The following is a 15,770-nucleotide window of genomic DNA, read 5'->3' on the forward strand; positions in this document are numbered from 1 at the left end:
GCAAGCAAACAACAAAACTTTATAAATACTTATCTCAGAGTTAATTATATACAAGATAGGATCACACTCAAATTTTCCTCATTTTTATGACAACTTGCAAAGAAGAAGGTTAAAAAAATATGTAATAGAGTCATCAAGAGGAAATTTTATTTTATATACTCTCTTCTAGTTTATCAAATTCTAAATGTTCATTATCTGTTGTAATATTGACAGAAACAACAGCTGAGTAACACAAGGATACTTAGAGATTCTAAGAGCAGTTTGTGACTTCAAATACAATAGCTGGTTTGTATCCAAACATCTGATATGATTACACTCACTCCACAAGAGATTCTATGTTGTTTCACTACATTTTCCTCCAATTGTCAGTCGTAGAAACTTTGTATTTTGTTCCAAAGGAAATTATCTTAATACATCCCAATGATATCATTATTGTTTAAATAGAAGAGAGTATCCTGTTCGTATTTTTAGAGGCTTAGGCAAAAATCTCAAGTTTGTTAAAATAAAGAGTCTCTCAGAAAGCCCTTCTCAAAGAAATCAACACAGACTAGGGACAACCTTTGTTAAAAAGTTTTGCCAGTGCTTCAAGAACACAAAATTATTTATATTGTTATCTAAAATAAATAAATAAATAAATAAGGTTCCCCTACTCCAAAAATTATTCCTTGCCTTTAGATGTGACATATCACTCGGTCTTCTTCTCAGTATTGCCAACCCAAAAAATATAATGTTATCTACAGAAATTACAGTTACAACAACACAACAGATGCAACCAGCATAACCTTCATTATGTAAGTACAGCTTATTCCTAAATAAAATTAAGGATGAGCTACACGAGTACAACTGCATGCAGAGACCAAGGTCTCATCTATATGAAGACACAGAGAAACAGTTAATTTCTATGGAGAATCAAGTATTTAAGTACAAAAACTACACATAGAATAGACTTTAGAAGTCATATTTACACAGCCAACACAAGGCCACAGCTTCATGTGTATTCAAGCTGGTTACAGCTCCCATTTTTCTATTGTTAAACTTCATCTTAATTACATTGTACTCTTTAAACACTTGGCTTCACACCCATCTAGTTTCTTTCAACTAACTCAACCGTGCATTTTAAAATTTAAATACACAGTCAAACTGCAGGCCCAGAGCCCAACCACCACGAGACAAGATGATATCATCACACTCTGTCTGAGAGGCAGAGCTGAGTGGCAAAGACAGGCTAGATAACTCCAGAGGAAAGGAGCTTCACAGTGTGCCAGACTGCTCCACCAGGAGATACATCGCTTAGGAGGGCTTATGAAGCCTGTGCAGCCAAAGCTGCCTGGTGTGGACCCTGCCTGTACACCGAGCACAGGTTTAACCAGCTCCTACAAACCACCACTCTTCTCACCTTCGCACTGGAATAGCGTAATTACTGGGGGGAAATGAGAGAGGTGGGGCTGCTTCTTTATGAGGCTTGAAGTGTTTGTGGAATTATAATGTAACATTACATGCCAATTGTTCTTGTAAATGAAGGCCGCTACTGCTGAACATTCGTCCCTGTATATACCAGTTAATGTGTGCAAATGACTGTATGGAGGCAACCCATTGCCAGTTTCAACAAGGCCTAACAAAATTTTCTGAGCTTCACTGAAAACATTGCCCCATCTCTATATAAAAGCTCAAATTTTACCCACCACTTCTGTGTTGCACTTTAGGTTGAAATAGATCACAAATCGTTACCCACCTTTGGGTGTTTTTATGTACATAAAATACATCTTCCATTCTAATAAACTTCAACAGCCCTTAGAGATCTATTTCAGCAGAATTTAAAATAGAGTTGAAACATTCCTCATTCCTAGTGGCTGGTAACTGCTTATAAGGCTTCTGTGCCTGTGAGAGTTTACGCATACACACATACATGCATATGAGTGTGTAAGCACAGGCAGCTTAGCGAGCAAGTCTCCTTTTCATAGTATATTTATATAGTTGCCATAATGACGTTTTAGCTACATTAAAATGGTGTGTGTAATGTACATATAACTAAATAATTATGAACTTCTGCAAATGGTTGGAGCCAAACTCCTGTCGTGCTCAGACTGCTGAGAGTCATGCAGCTATCTGAAAGGCAGGAATACTCCTAGAGTGCCTGGGAACCCTCACAGAAAAGGGCTGTTGTGGTAATAACTGAGGCATCTTCCAGTCTTACCAACCTCTCTCCCTGTTGTTTTTTTTAAGTCAAGGTGCTTTCCGAGACGTTTCTCCAGTCACCTTTATTGCTCCTTGTTCTCTGTCTTTACCAAAATCAAGTAGAATGTGAAAAGGTTATAGCATAGTAATTTTAAATCTGATGCTGTCAATTTGGTTAATGCATCTCAGAAATACAAAAAATGATCTGTTTAAACCAGTTCTTTTGGCTAAAAATTTAAAGGCATTGATGGAAAAACTAGACTACGTACTTAACAATGTTTGTCTATGGATTTTGTCATCCACTCTATTTCACATAAAACAGAAGGTTATAAGCCTACATTTGGATAAACTCCTTCAAGGAGGCTGCCAGCTCTGTTGGCAGAGATGGTACAAGGTCACAGCAAATACCCTGAGCTCTAATCCCAAACAGTAGTGCCTCCATGACTACCACTTCACTAAATCTTTAGCACATGCATTCCTAACATGTTATTTCTCAGGTTTAAACATTAAATTTTCATACTTGGCTATAATGAAAACTATTACCATTTAGATTTAACTCCACTCAGGCAGTCAAGGCCAAAGCCGTTTCTGAAATGTGCTAATGTTTCCAGATAAACATGCCTGGAATAAACAGTCCCTGAACACGTGGAGTACCTTCCCTCACACAATAACCTACTGGTGTAGCATTCTCAGTGGGAGGATTCTCCATTCTTTTGCCAAGGACAGAAACAACAAAACCAACCTTTTGGGGGGTTTTGCACATCCTACCAACACAGCATTCAAGACGTTTTAAAAAACTGCCAAACCTAAGTTGAAGATGCATCAAGTCAGTACTATCTTCCTCAGTATGCAGTTGAAACCCAGCTACAAAACTGGAGAAATCCTAACATCTTCACCTCATCCCGGCCATTCAAGACACCTTCATTAATCCCTACACTGTAGAGAGTAGTTCTTTGTAAAGCCTGGCTCTGAATCATATCACTGAACTGATCAGGTAGAAGATAATCTCCTCCTACCGCAAAAATGTAAGAAGCGGGGCAGACAGAAGAAAGAAGACAAATTTCTTAAGCCTGCTTTGTCTGAATACATGGGCAATAGGGAGCTCCATCATTTCTGCTGCTGTTCAGAGTTGCATAGAGAGTGCAAAAGTGGGGAAAATGGCCCATTATTTTAGCATTCATTGCCATTTCTCTGATATCCATTAGCACCAGTTATCTTGACCAGATTCTGGCTAGTTCCCCTCTATCAACACAGGTAGACACTGCCGTAGGCTGAACATTGTTTTGATGATCAGGCTCACACACTTGGTATTAATACACACATTTTCAGATTATCAACACAGTAAAAAAGGCCAGATAATGGTGACATCATCATCATCCTCACTATGACTTCAAAAAGCAGAAAAGGTAAACCAGCAGGCTGCAGAATTAAACTCTGCTGGTCGACTTATGTTTAATTTTTGACATCAGCAGAATAATTTGGCCTCAAAATACTTAGGTAGCTATTTTCAAATAATAACCTGCCCACTACGGTTCAGGCTGAATAAAATAAATAAACATATGTTCACCTCACATTGCTCCATAACAAAGGACTTAAAAATTTGAGTCTGAGGTCATGCCATTTCACCTACACAGTTCAGATGACATTGCAGAGTCTAGACAAACCAGTTTCACCAATACTCCCAGAAAGATCAACTTCCTATTACACAAGGTAAACCAGAAGAAGGAACAGAATAATGTCACAAATTCTTTTTTTCAACTTTGTCATCCTTTTATTAAGGTAAAATTCCTTACACAGAATACACCACAGACCATTTTTGCAGTGAATTAAATTCCACATTCGCCATACATACCCTGTCAGGGGAACCCAAGTGCATCCTCAGACAATTTTACTAGTGACAGTGAGATCTAATAATGCAATTAACAGAAATTAAAATAATCTTGTTTGCTTGGAAACAATTCAGGCAGCCTAAGCACTCATCCCATTTATTAGATCTAAAAGCAAAATACAACTAAGTCAGATACTGAGAATAAAAACAGTTGTGTGGTACACCCGCAGAGAAGACAGGACCTTTGAAACAGCACCACAAATTCTCAAATCAAACAGGTTAGCAATGATAAGCCCTCCCTTTTCATTACTGTTATAACATTACTGACATTTGCTAAAATAATCCTTTCTAGTGTTTATTTGCACTGAAGTGGGATTTAGAAACAGCTAATGCCAGTTGCAACTCAAGGTATATGTAAACCAACTAGGAATTCTTTTCAAATGATTAACACCTTTCAAAAACACCTCTAAAATGTAAATAGATACATGTAAAAATATCAGTGCTTCAAATCTTATACAAAACCTGTTTTTTCTTTAGCTCACATCATTTTTTAAAAAATATAGGTGGATATTAAACTGAGAAAATATTCTACTAACAACAATTATCTTCTCTTATGTGAAAGATTATCTTAATACCCTAAGAAAAATTTTAATAAAAATTAGAAATCCTGCTTTCTAATTTTAGGGTTTTCTGTTTAAGAAGTACAGCTGACGATGTCTCAAAAATAGTAACATACAATAAAAAACAGTAAAATTGCTTTTCTCAACCTGACAAACTTCAGCTCCTTTGTAAAACATGCTGCTTATACACTACTAATGATACATTCCAATACTGTATGAAAAGTTTTTCATTTTCATTTATAATCTTTTCTCAAAAGACCCGAATTCAAACTAACATTCTAATTATTTAAAAAAAAGCTTATAGCAACTTGGTACACTTTTATATTAATCAGCAGTAACCACATCTGGCTTAGTACACAGTGTGAGCATAAGTGAATTCATTCTGGGTCTAACATGAGAAAAAAATGAGACAACCCAACGACAACGACATTTCCAGAAAATATACCTGCTAGTCAAACAAGTTGTTGCAAAGCACCTTTAAAAGGTAATCAGCAGATTGGTCGTTTTAATTACATTTTTTAAAAAAATTTAAACTTCTGTCAAAATCAGTTCTATAAAGAGTTGCTTAGCTACAAGACGCGTGATAGTTGTCAGAATAAGCATTAGACACTGAATTTACAAAATTTGTATGGGTATAACACAAATCTTATCTTTACTTTGAAAATTATGCAAACTACACTGCAGTGATTTTTTTAAAGTACTTACATGCTACAGAATAAAACAGGAGAAAGATAAAAGCTGTACGTAACAAGTACTCCTCTCAAAAGCAGACGCTAATCCAAACTCACCACAGAAGTTTTATGGCAGCACTGATCTCCCCATAAAGTTGTCATCATATGGGAGGGATATAAATTATATCAGATGCAAAGTTAATTGGGAAGAAGAATAAATGGCTGAACTGCCATTCCAAACTTTTCCCATGGATAAGAACACACACAATACGGACACACCCTTTCGCTAATTCGCGGAATAAAAGGGAGATGAGAAGTCAGAGTGCCCTCAGCTCAGGAATGCCAGGAATCCCCGGAGGAATGCCTGCGGGCCGCCGGCCGCGGCGCCCCCGACACTCCGGGCTCTCGGTGACCCGCGGTGTGAGGGGGGGGGGCCTCCCCGCCGTCCCGCCCAGGGCTCCGGCCCCGGGGGTCACCCGGCCCTCAGCGGCCCGGGCAGGGCGAGCTCACCTGAAACCAACCCCAGCGGCGGGGCAGCCGCGGCCGACGCACGCACCCTGGGAAAAGAGCCCCCGCTCCTTACAGCCGCGACAGAAACTACGAAATAGTCAGGTTTTACCGGAGTTTGTTTTCCCGGCAACTCCCTCTCCGCTCCGCTGGCAGCGCTCCCCTCTCCGCCGTTCAGTGCGCCCGCCCCGGGGGCGGCACAGCCCGCCGCTCGCCAGCGCAGCCCCGGGGAGCGCTCGGGGGAAGGCCTGCCCCGGCACGGCCGGCGCTCCGCCAGCCTCCCCGCGCAGGGAGAGCCGCGTTCTCGCCTCCTCACGCCCGGGAGGACTCGGCGTCCTCGGCCTTTGGAAAGGAGCGTGTTTAACGGAGCGAGGTGGAGGAGGAAAGCCGGCGACCCAGGGCGCCTCAGCGCGGGGAGCCACCTCCGCAGCCGCGGCAGCCCCTGACGGCACCACACAGCGACGTCCCCTTGTGCCCACCGCGCTCCGGTCAGGTCGCGCCCTGCGCCCGCCCGCCCGGCCACCTCGGCGGGGAGAAGTAGGCGACGCGGTACGCCCCCCCTCTCCCCCTCGACTCCCAGACCTCCCACACCCCGGCCGCCGCCGCTCGCCTCACCCGTCCCAAGCCGCCTCGCCCTCTGAGAGGGGCTCCCGCTCACCTCCGCGCCGCTCTCGCCGCCAGCTGCGCTCGCCACCGGAGCTGAGGGCAGACTGCCCGCCCCCTCCAGCGGGAGAGGGGGGGGCCGGGGCCGGGCCCTGCCGGGGAGGAGTCAGGCGGGGGGCGCTCCCTCAGGTGAGCGAGGGGCGCTTTCCCGCCCTTGGGCTCCCTGAGGGGGAGCGCGGCGCGCGCCGTCTCCTCAGGCGGGACGGCCCCCCCTCCCCTCGACAGTCGCCTGTAAACGGCAAACAGAGGGGAAAGACACCCAGCTCCTCCTGTGCTCAGGGTGCGGCGAAGGGTGCCAGGACGAGAGGGGGTGGCTAGAGCGATCCGGTGAAGCAGCAGCCCAGCCCCGGGCCCAGGTACCGTCAGCTCGAGCCCGCTCGACAGTCGGGTTTGTTTTCCCTCCCGAGCGCGGCCCGTCGGCCTGCGGGGGCGGCGGGGAAGCGCTGAGGCAGCAGAGGGACGGGGCAGGGCGGGCGCGGTTTGGAACCTGTGGTAGAGGTAAGAGGGAAGGAGCTGGGAGCCGGGCCGCGGTGTGGCATGCCCCACTGCTCGGAGAACCACGTAAGGATCAGCTCTGGGCCATCCACCGCCTTTTGGGCGATTTTCACAATGTCTTGAAGCACCCCAGCCAGGTGTTCGCAGATTTCTAGAATATTCTGCATAGATAGAACCAAAGGGCCGCCATACTGCAGCATGGCCCTCTCCCCTGGCCCACCTGCGAAGGAAAGCCAGGTGCTAAGGGCTTGAGTTTTACAAGTGTCGTGCAGTGGCTATAAGCGTCTCACAGGAATCAGGCCTCAGCTAATTTCTTCCACCCTCAAAAATTTGTTCTCAAGATTTGAACCACGTAAAACAAGCAGCATTGTTAGAAAAAAGATCATAGTGAATATACAGGGGAAAACCCCCACAACAAAGTGATGGGTCTATGTCTACAACAGAGAAATCCAGAGCAGTGAACACAAAAAGGAAAAAATAGTATATAAGCCATGAAAGACACTTAGAAAGTTGTTCTACAGGATATGGATAGGCACACATCCTCTTTTCAAATCCATCTGTGCTGGAGGTCACAGCTCCTCAAATTCCTGTGAGAGCTGCTTTGCTACTTGTTACACATCTGTCAAAACAAGCCTAGTTAGCAAACACTGTTGTATGGAATTGTATTGTGTTTAATTATGCAGATTTTCTGTAGAAAAGACCCCTGTCTTAATTAGGATGCATAAACAAGAGGTTCAACCAGAAAAGTTACTGTTCCCAATATAACATCAATATTGACACTTCTGGGGCACTGTATCCAGTTTTAGGTTCTCTGTTGGGGAAAAAAAAGTTAGCTTGCAGATTCACGTGAATTTACAATACATCAGAAAATTAAGTGCATTTTTAGAATTTTAAAAAGCACTTATTTCTCTAGTATTCTAAGTCTGTGTTCCGTAAAGATCTATTGACAGCTACAAGAAACAGTCAAAAGCAAAACAAGGAGACAGAATTAGTCACTGACAGCTTGTGATAAAATACTATACTGATGGTTAATCAGTATAAAGAATTATAAACTGCAGGAATTGGACAAATTATAAACAGTTCATAAAGCCAGCTAGTGAGGTGTTTTCAGATGTTTTCCTTTGCTGAGAGGATGGAAGTGTTAGGTGTGACAGGGGCTATAAAGTTTTCTGTTGTGGAAAGATACACCTCTACATAATGCACTAAATTCATTCTCCCTCAAAATGGTTGTTGAGAGAAAAATCATAATGTATGGATTTTTCTGCCCTTAGTATTAAGTTGACTTGTCAGAAAAGCCCTCATGAGACATAACAGCTTAAACGTGTGTTGCTAACTTAATCTTACACGTATTTTGCCGTGTAACATTTGCTTTTCATATACATTTTTTCACATAAACAGAGGCCACGACTAATCTTAGAGCTGTTTAACTAGAAGATTTATATAGTTTGCTTAGCTCCTTTCACTGTAGTTTTCAGAAAGCACAAGTTTACTCTCCACCCCCTCTAACTGGTAGAACTGAGAAACAAGGATTGGAAAAAGAACAAAGTAATTGAACTATTTTTTTCTCAGAGTTACATGAACTACGTGGCACAGTTTTCAGTTGAACTCACAGACACACGTATATAGGGCCATATTTTATTACAGTGTGAAGAAATATGCTGACAGTTTTTTCAGCCTCATACGTAGTTTTGTAAGGTGTGAAGGAATTGAACTTGATAGGAAACAAAATGCTTCATTAAAGAGGTATATACACCTATAATTTATGGGTTATTGTTCAATGTTAATTAAAACAGGTGTCAATTGATGTTATACAATAATACATTTCCATTGCATTTGGAAGCAAACCAGAAAGATACATGAAAGATTAATTTCTTGCTAAAACCACCAGGCTATGATGACTACTAGTCATTACTATATAGTATATAATGAAGTTTTTTCATGATGTATTTACCTATCAAGTAACAGCTCAGGAGACAATGCAATTGGTATCTGACATACTCAGCATTAGACTACTTAGAAAACTATTCTCTTGTTTTATTTTTTGTATTAAAGAATAAAAAGTAAATCTAAGTGAAAATAAGGTGGGATTAGAACAATTGCTAAAACTCTTGTGTTGGCTGTGAGCATTTCAGACTGAAAAGGAGAGCTTTGACTGGATTTTGACTCAGAACTCTATCCTACACTTCTATGAGCCTTTGAGGAAAGTTTAATTTGAGCTTTTAAATTTTCATGAAAACTGTAGTTTAGATCAAACATTTTGTCAAACAGCTTCTTACAGATGTTTGGCATATTCTAAACATGAGTTTTAGAAGTACTTGGTATAATAATGCTACAAACATTAAGACTTTGTTCACTAAGACCCATAGTCCAGCTGGAATACTGCAAGAATACAAAGTTGTCCAGTGAGGTAAGAATTTTTTGAAGGAATGCATACAAACACAGCAATAAGCTAAAATTGCACTGAAGACAGAGTGAGGTCATACACAGAATACCATCTCAGTGCAGGCTACCATTTCCTTTCCCACCCCTCTCCACCTATTTTTCTCTTCCTCTCCTTTAAATGAGGGCTTTGGTCCTTGTTTACAGAACTGCTCAACACCATGATTAATGTCTCTCTGTCCAGGCGGGGTATTATAAGGCAGTTGTGAAATACAATGCAAAATGGAGCATGCAGCTAAAGCAAAAACAAAGAGTAATGCCCCGGCAGCTTGTGCTGTAGATGAATTCCAGCTGCTGGCTACTCCAGCACACCGTGGGTACTGAGCAGCACTCCCTAAATTCGGCTCTCCTTTTGCATTGAGTCAGACTGTATCGAAAGCTTAGTTTGTTAGTGCTATAGCAAGGTGCATCTCTATCTCTTCCTGTTCAACTACACATTGAACAGAATTCTGACACTTTTAAAAGTCCCCTGATTCCCTTGCAAGGAAAGGATCTGATCCAATAATCAAAGGGCGGCTGGGGGGGGTCATTCTCACAGTATATAATTACTTTGAAACACTGTTTCTGGTTCCTCTTTTACCATATATTGCAAATTTTCTCAAATTATTATAATAGACTAGATGTCTGTTGCTTAAGAAATAACAAAATTATCCCTGTTATTACTGTATTCAGTAAGGAATGTACATTTTTATCTATTCCTTATTTCAAGAAACACAATCTTCAAAATTCAGGTCTTCTTTCTAGTCTCTACCATTATTTTCACTGACTTGTTCTCTCAAAACATTTTATCTTAAGCAGAGTGTTTACAGATTTGATTCTAAAATTATATCTGTATCTCAACCATTTTAACAAACTTAACAAAGCCCTTTTGAGTTATATAAACATGAGAAAGTACCCTTTAATTAGAGTCAGGCCACTGTGGCTATCATAGAACACCGAGTAACAGTTCTATTTTAGATATTACCTTTACTGTGGTCTGAATTTACTCTCAGAGGAGGATTTGTGTTATTTGATGAAATTTAATTTTACACTCTTTACCAGATGCATTTTAATGTATCACCTCTGTTTTTTGCTCAAAAGACAGTGAACCAGGAAGTGAGGTCCTCCATTTTTCGCCTCTCTGATTTTTTTTTTCATCCTCTTTTCATAGTGGCCTTTTTTCTTCCCCCCCTCCCCTCTCTCTCCTTTTTCTTTTTGGGGGTAGCCCGTGTCTTTTACATTTGTCATCTCTTATTCTCCCATGCACAGCTGTCAAACACGTAGGGTACTGCTGATACAACCCAGACCACTGGTTTCCCTCTAACCCAGAGAATGTGGAGGGGTGTGTAACAGTATTCTAAAAAAGATTGAATAATCCCAGCCATTAGGGTAGCTGTTCAAGGACATATTTACATAGCAGGAGAATAAGATGTGGTAAATGAAAAGTATAAAATAACAGGTGAAATTGCAGAACAAGAGATGAATGTTTTCAGATGTCTTCAACAGGAGAGAATACCTGTTTTTACTTTATGTTAGCTAATCCACGGTAAGGAAAAAGTCAGGAGATAAAGATTTAAACTGTAACTTGTCTTCTATAGAACTTAATTTTATTGTTGTTAGCTCAAGTTTACAAATACTCTTTCTACTGAATATAAGACCATGTAATTATTAATTACTTATGTACATAGAAATCAAGAATGAAATACAGTATTCAAAGGTACAAGGTGAGATCAAGTGAAGATACCATTGATTTTAAAATCTGTTGAGGGGAAAAGACATGCAAAACAGAGTTCAATCACATATAATATGATAGTTTCAATATTCATTTAACAAAAAATATATAGTGTAGTAATTAAATGAATAATTAGTACAGATATGAACTTTAATTGAGGATTTTGGACACTGTTCTATATCTGGGCACAAGACTTTCTGATCTCACATTCTTCTTGGAACAACTCTATGTGGACTATATCCACATTTCTTGCTTCACCTTTACAACACAGGCTTGCTCCCACTAGCCTTATTCAAGTAATCCTTGCAATAACAAAATAAGTTTTTCCAAGAAGAGCCTTAAGAAATCCTAGGTACTACAAAGGGCATCTACATTAAAGTTCCAGAAACCACTGTAACTGTTAGCTCCTCCGCTGTGGTTGTCTTAGCTGCTCTTGGTGAAGGCCAGTCTGGTAGGATTCGGCAGTGCCCATGCTGGAGGAACAAATTGGGGTTTTGGGAGTAACGTGGACTGAGTCTCTGTAAGTTGGTAATTTGTTGGCATTGTCAATATATTCACTTGAAGAAAGCTTGAAGGGTGCATTGTTACAGTCATTGTGAACGTAAACATTGATTAGTTTATCACAGAAATAGTAGTGAAGTAATTAAATGTCTTCTATGCTCTTTATGCATGTAACTCTTAAAAAGTATTGCTCTTATCTATTTTCTCATAACACCCTCAATATTAGGACATTGTACTAGGCATTGTAGAGCTCTATGCAGATATAGATCCATAACAAAAAATGCTTTACAATCTAAGTAGACAAAACATTTAATCACAAAAAAAAAAAAGAATACAGTATGTGCTGTGCTGAAACCCAAACTATATATTTTGGCAAGATAATACAGAAACTGTCTGAGTAGCTTAACAATCCTTTCTCTCATCCTGAAATAACATGTGGGTGTGTTATGCTAAGCAAATGTAAACATTTTTGATGTATTTAATCTAACACATAAGTAATTGCAAAATTAAGGCCTAAATTCTTAAGATTGGCATCCAAAAACTACATCCTGGGAACAGAATATATTCTGGCTCCCTCAGAAATCTTTATTTAAAATCTCTTACCTTAATTTAGGTAGCTTTCTTTTGTTTACAATGTATATTGAATATTATCTTTGTTTAGGGTATGCAGACATTTTAACACATACCTACTGTACCAAGGAAGATAGCACATAAGAACAAAATTAATATTTTTATGTTTTAAAATGTACTATTGATCAAAAATATAGCAAGACAAAATTTCATTTAGTTTAATGTATCTATTAATTAACTCTTTTAGTCACATGAGGATTTGAAGACATTGCATCTTATATTCAGTTTTCTTAAAAATATATGTGTGTCTTTGATGAGAATGAAGGCCAATAACCAGAAAATAATTTAGGCTTTTAAATCCCGCTGAAATAAAAGTATTTCAATAGAGAGGTGAAACATTAAATATATTCTTGGTTTTATACCCAGGTAACTTTTAGAACAGACATCAATCATCAGTATCCCATATAAAAAATAACTTTTTTTTTATTTGTTGGGGGTTTTTTTCTTACTTTCGGACGGCAATATGGAACCTTTTCCAGGCCTATGAAGTCCAAAGCGGTATCTGATCTCCTAACTTGGTTTTGGTACGTTGGCCAGTATACTTTTATGATGTTGTGCAATAGCATCACCTGGTGGCTGAAATAATTTTAACCGTTCTGATCTTTTGACAATCATATGTAGAGCAGTTTGAAAATAAAGACCAGGAAAAAAGTATTATCTTTAGTATTTTTAAGATTGTTTTTATCTTTAGACACTTTTCTTAATAAGGTGAGGCAATATAATTTAGATAGTTTTGTGAAGCAATATTTTAGAAGAGATATAAACACTTAAATAATGTCCCATATAAGAAACTTCAAGGATTCACTTACAAAGATATTGATCCTTCTGCATTAAAAGGTAAAGCATCACTCCTGATTCACCAGCAGTGTCATATCTACTGATGCACTGAAGACTTAGGAAAATATCTCTATCTTTGCAAATCTAGGCAAGACTGGCAAAGGTTTATAAAGATAGGTTTTAGAGGATTGGAATTTCCAACCTTGATAGGTTTGTTTTGTCAGGACTGATGCAGAAAACTGCTTAAGCATGAGCTTAACTTAAAAAGCCTTCTTCGGTTTTGCTCATTTCAATGTGACATAAACAGTTATTCAAAATTAAACATGGGAAATATTTAAGGCTGAAAGTAACACTTAGAGACTGAAGCACGGAAAAGGGAGGGAAAATGAATGAGTGATCTTGAAATCCTTTGCTTTTTCTTTTTCAAGGGGAAAAAGAAAAAGGCCGTGAACAGACATTCAGGTGGTTTTTTTTTTTTTTACTTATTTGAAAGGGGAGAAACCATGGCAGAAGTAAACTCTTTTGTGACTGAAAAAATATATCCAGTATATATTTTAAAAAAATAAATGAGCAACAGAAGAAAGCCGAGTACAAAGTCCTAATACCGAGGGCGTTATTAGAAAATAGACAAGAGCAATAGTTTTTAAAACTTATATGCATAAAATAACAAACACTGTCTTGTCCTGGGTTTCCATTTCAGATCCCACAACCATCCATTGTCTTAAGACATTTACAGCCTAATTATGAGTCAGACCAAAATAATTAAGGTATTTTAAATCCTCAAATATGGAGGCTTCAGTGATTAAACAGGATCTGTCTTTGGCACTCATGCAAGGTCTGCTTATCTTTACTGGGGCTTAAAGCACAGAGATATATTTATATAGATTTGACACTACACTGAGAAACTAAACTGATACTCCAATTTTCAGTTAATACTGTTTTCTGTAGGTGGAAGAGCTTTTCCTGGTTAGATAGTGTTTTGTGACTGTAGAGGGTGCTCTTAAAATACTGGTGAGGGTAGCAATACATCGCTATCTCTTTTTCTTTCTGTAAAGCTTATCAATGTTAGGATGTTTATATTTAGCAAAGAAAGTTGTTGTACAGCTAGTGTGTTTTATTTTGGATATGGGCAAGAATCACTGTCCACATTTCTATCCAAATACATCACTGGCAACTTTTCTGGATCCAGTTTATTTTTGCAAGCACATTTCTGCCAAACAGCGATAGTATCTTCTGAGAAAACTACTGATCCTGTCTAAAACAAGTTGAAAGAAATACCGAATAGAGCATATTTTTAGTTGCAAGGCCATTCAGAGTTGGATAAGAGGTTATTGTTCTAAAAAAGTCATTTGAATATTCACAAAAATTCTTCAGTTACATGAAGTTGATGCTCCCACATTGTACTATCTGGAATTCTGTTAGGAAGGATTTAACTTTTACTTTGCTTTGGCTTGTCTGTAGTTTGGTTGATTGCTCTGACATACTCCCAAGCTATCTGTTGGTTTTTTTTTTAAATACTTCTCTAACTGAATTAATAGGGAGAAATATCCTAGGTACATTAGACTAAATCAAACTTTGTCATTCTACATTTTCCCCTCAACCATACAATGTATATATTTTTAATATAAAATTATGTTTCCCTCAGTACATCTAAGAAGCGATTAAGTTAATTCTATATACTTGAGAAATGTTACCTCATTCCAGAGAGGGTAGGGTCTCTATACCTCAGAAAGAGAAGGATTTTATTTTAATAATCAGAACTGCAATAAGCCCATTTTAGAGCAGTGTGAAGAGTTAATACTTCTGAGGTCAAGACCTTTCCTGTGAGACCACAACTAGGCTACTGGCTTCTGCCAACACCATTCTGTCAGTCCTGGATGTGATGAAATGTGATCTTTGACCAACACGACTGTGTCAAAAAAAAAAAAGCCTATACTGTAGCATACACTTACAACAGCAAAACTACACTTTCTCTTGAATAGGATGTTAGGCTAGGAGGAGATCTAAACTTTTCCTAACAATGGTTACTCTGCTTCTTATACTGAACTTGTATACTTATCCTGAGAAGGTTACTCAGAGAGTAAGACTTTCACCAGCAGTCACTCATTTGAGATCCAGACATCGTATAAAATTAACTCTATTTCAGACCAGGTATACAGAAGATATTTATTATATATTAGAATGTCACAAAGACTGTGACTCTTTACCACACTTTTCACTTTTGTAACAGCTATACTGTAGGCCCAGTTTAGAGCACAGAAGTCAGTGCAGCTTGTTGTGTCTGGGGAAGCCCCTCTGAGCTTTTTTGGCTAACTTCAGCAGCACCTATTCTAGGGAGACTTTGCCAAGATCACTACATTAGGAAGCCTTTTAAGCATAGGCCAAGCTTAACAGACGTTTGCTGGCTTCTAATGAGATGAACTTGGCCTGTTCCAGTCTCCAGTTTCCAGTTTCCACATGAAATTCATCACTCTATCACCTTGCAGGTTATGGCATGTCCCTTAACATGTTTGTCCACTGTAACATGAAGTCCCCTTTGTATGATATCTAGGACTGTGACTGCAGGCTTGCCGTGTGACTAGTCAAATGAAATTCTGTCTTTGTGAAAACTGACAAAATTAACTATCCCCACGCATCAGGCAAGTCTCTTCAATAGAAGAAATGACACTGCCCAAGGTCTGATGGTGGAAAATACTTCTGATGCAAGTCATGTAACAGGAATACAATGACAAGCCGAAGACAAAGAGTTTGTC

General features: G+C 39.4%; 1 protein-coding gene and 1 long non-coding RNA gene across 7 annotated transcripts in view; one reads left to right on the forward strand and one right to left on the reverse strand.

Annotated features, from left to right (window-relative positions):
• CGNL1 (cingulin-like 1) overlaps window positions 1–6,523 on the reverse strand; it is a 62,787-nt gene extending 56,264 nt beyond the window's left edge. Inside the window, exon 1 of one of the 5 annotated variants that reach the window (XM_014944362.1) lies at window positions 6,417–6,523. The gene's annotated coding sequence lies outside the window, so the exon portion shown is untranslated. The other 4 variants (XM_014944361.1, XM_014944357.1, XM_014944360.1 and 1 more) reach the window with 4 other exon arrangements.
• LOC106889418 overlaps window positions 5,979–15,770 on the forward strand; it is a 36,665-nt gene continuing 26,873 nt past the window's right edge. For both annotated transcript variants that reach the window (XR_001412307.1, XR_001412306.1), the window contains exon 1: window positions 5,979–6,350. This is a non-coding gene — a long non-coding RNA (uncharacterized LOC106889418). The remainder of the gene's footprint in view (window positions 6,351–15,770) is intronic.

The sequence above is a fragment of the Calidris pugnax genome, unplaced genomic scaffold (genome assembly GCF_001431845.1).
Source record: "Calidris pugnax isolate Ruff unplaced genomic scaffold, ASM143184v1 scaffold70, whole genome shotgun sequence".
NCBI lineage: Eukaryota > Metazoa > Chordata > Aves > Charadriiformes > Scolopacidae > Calidris > Calidris pugnax.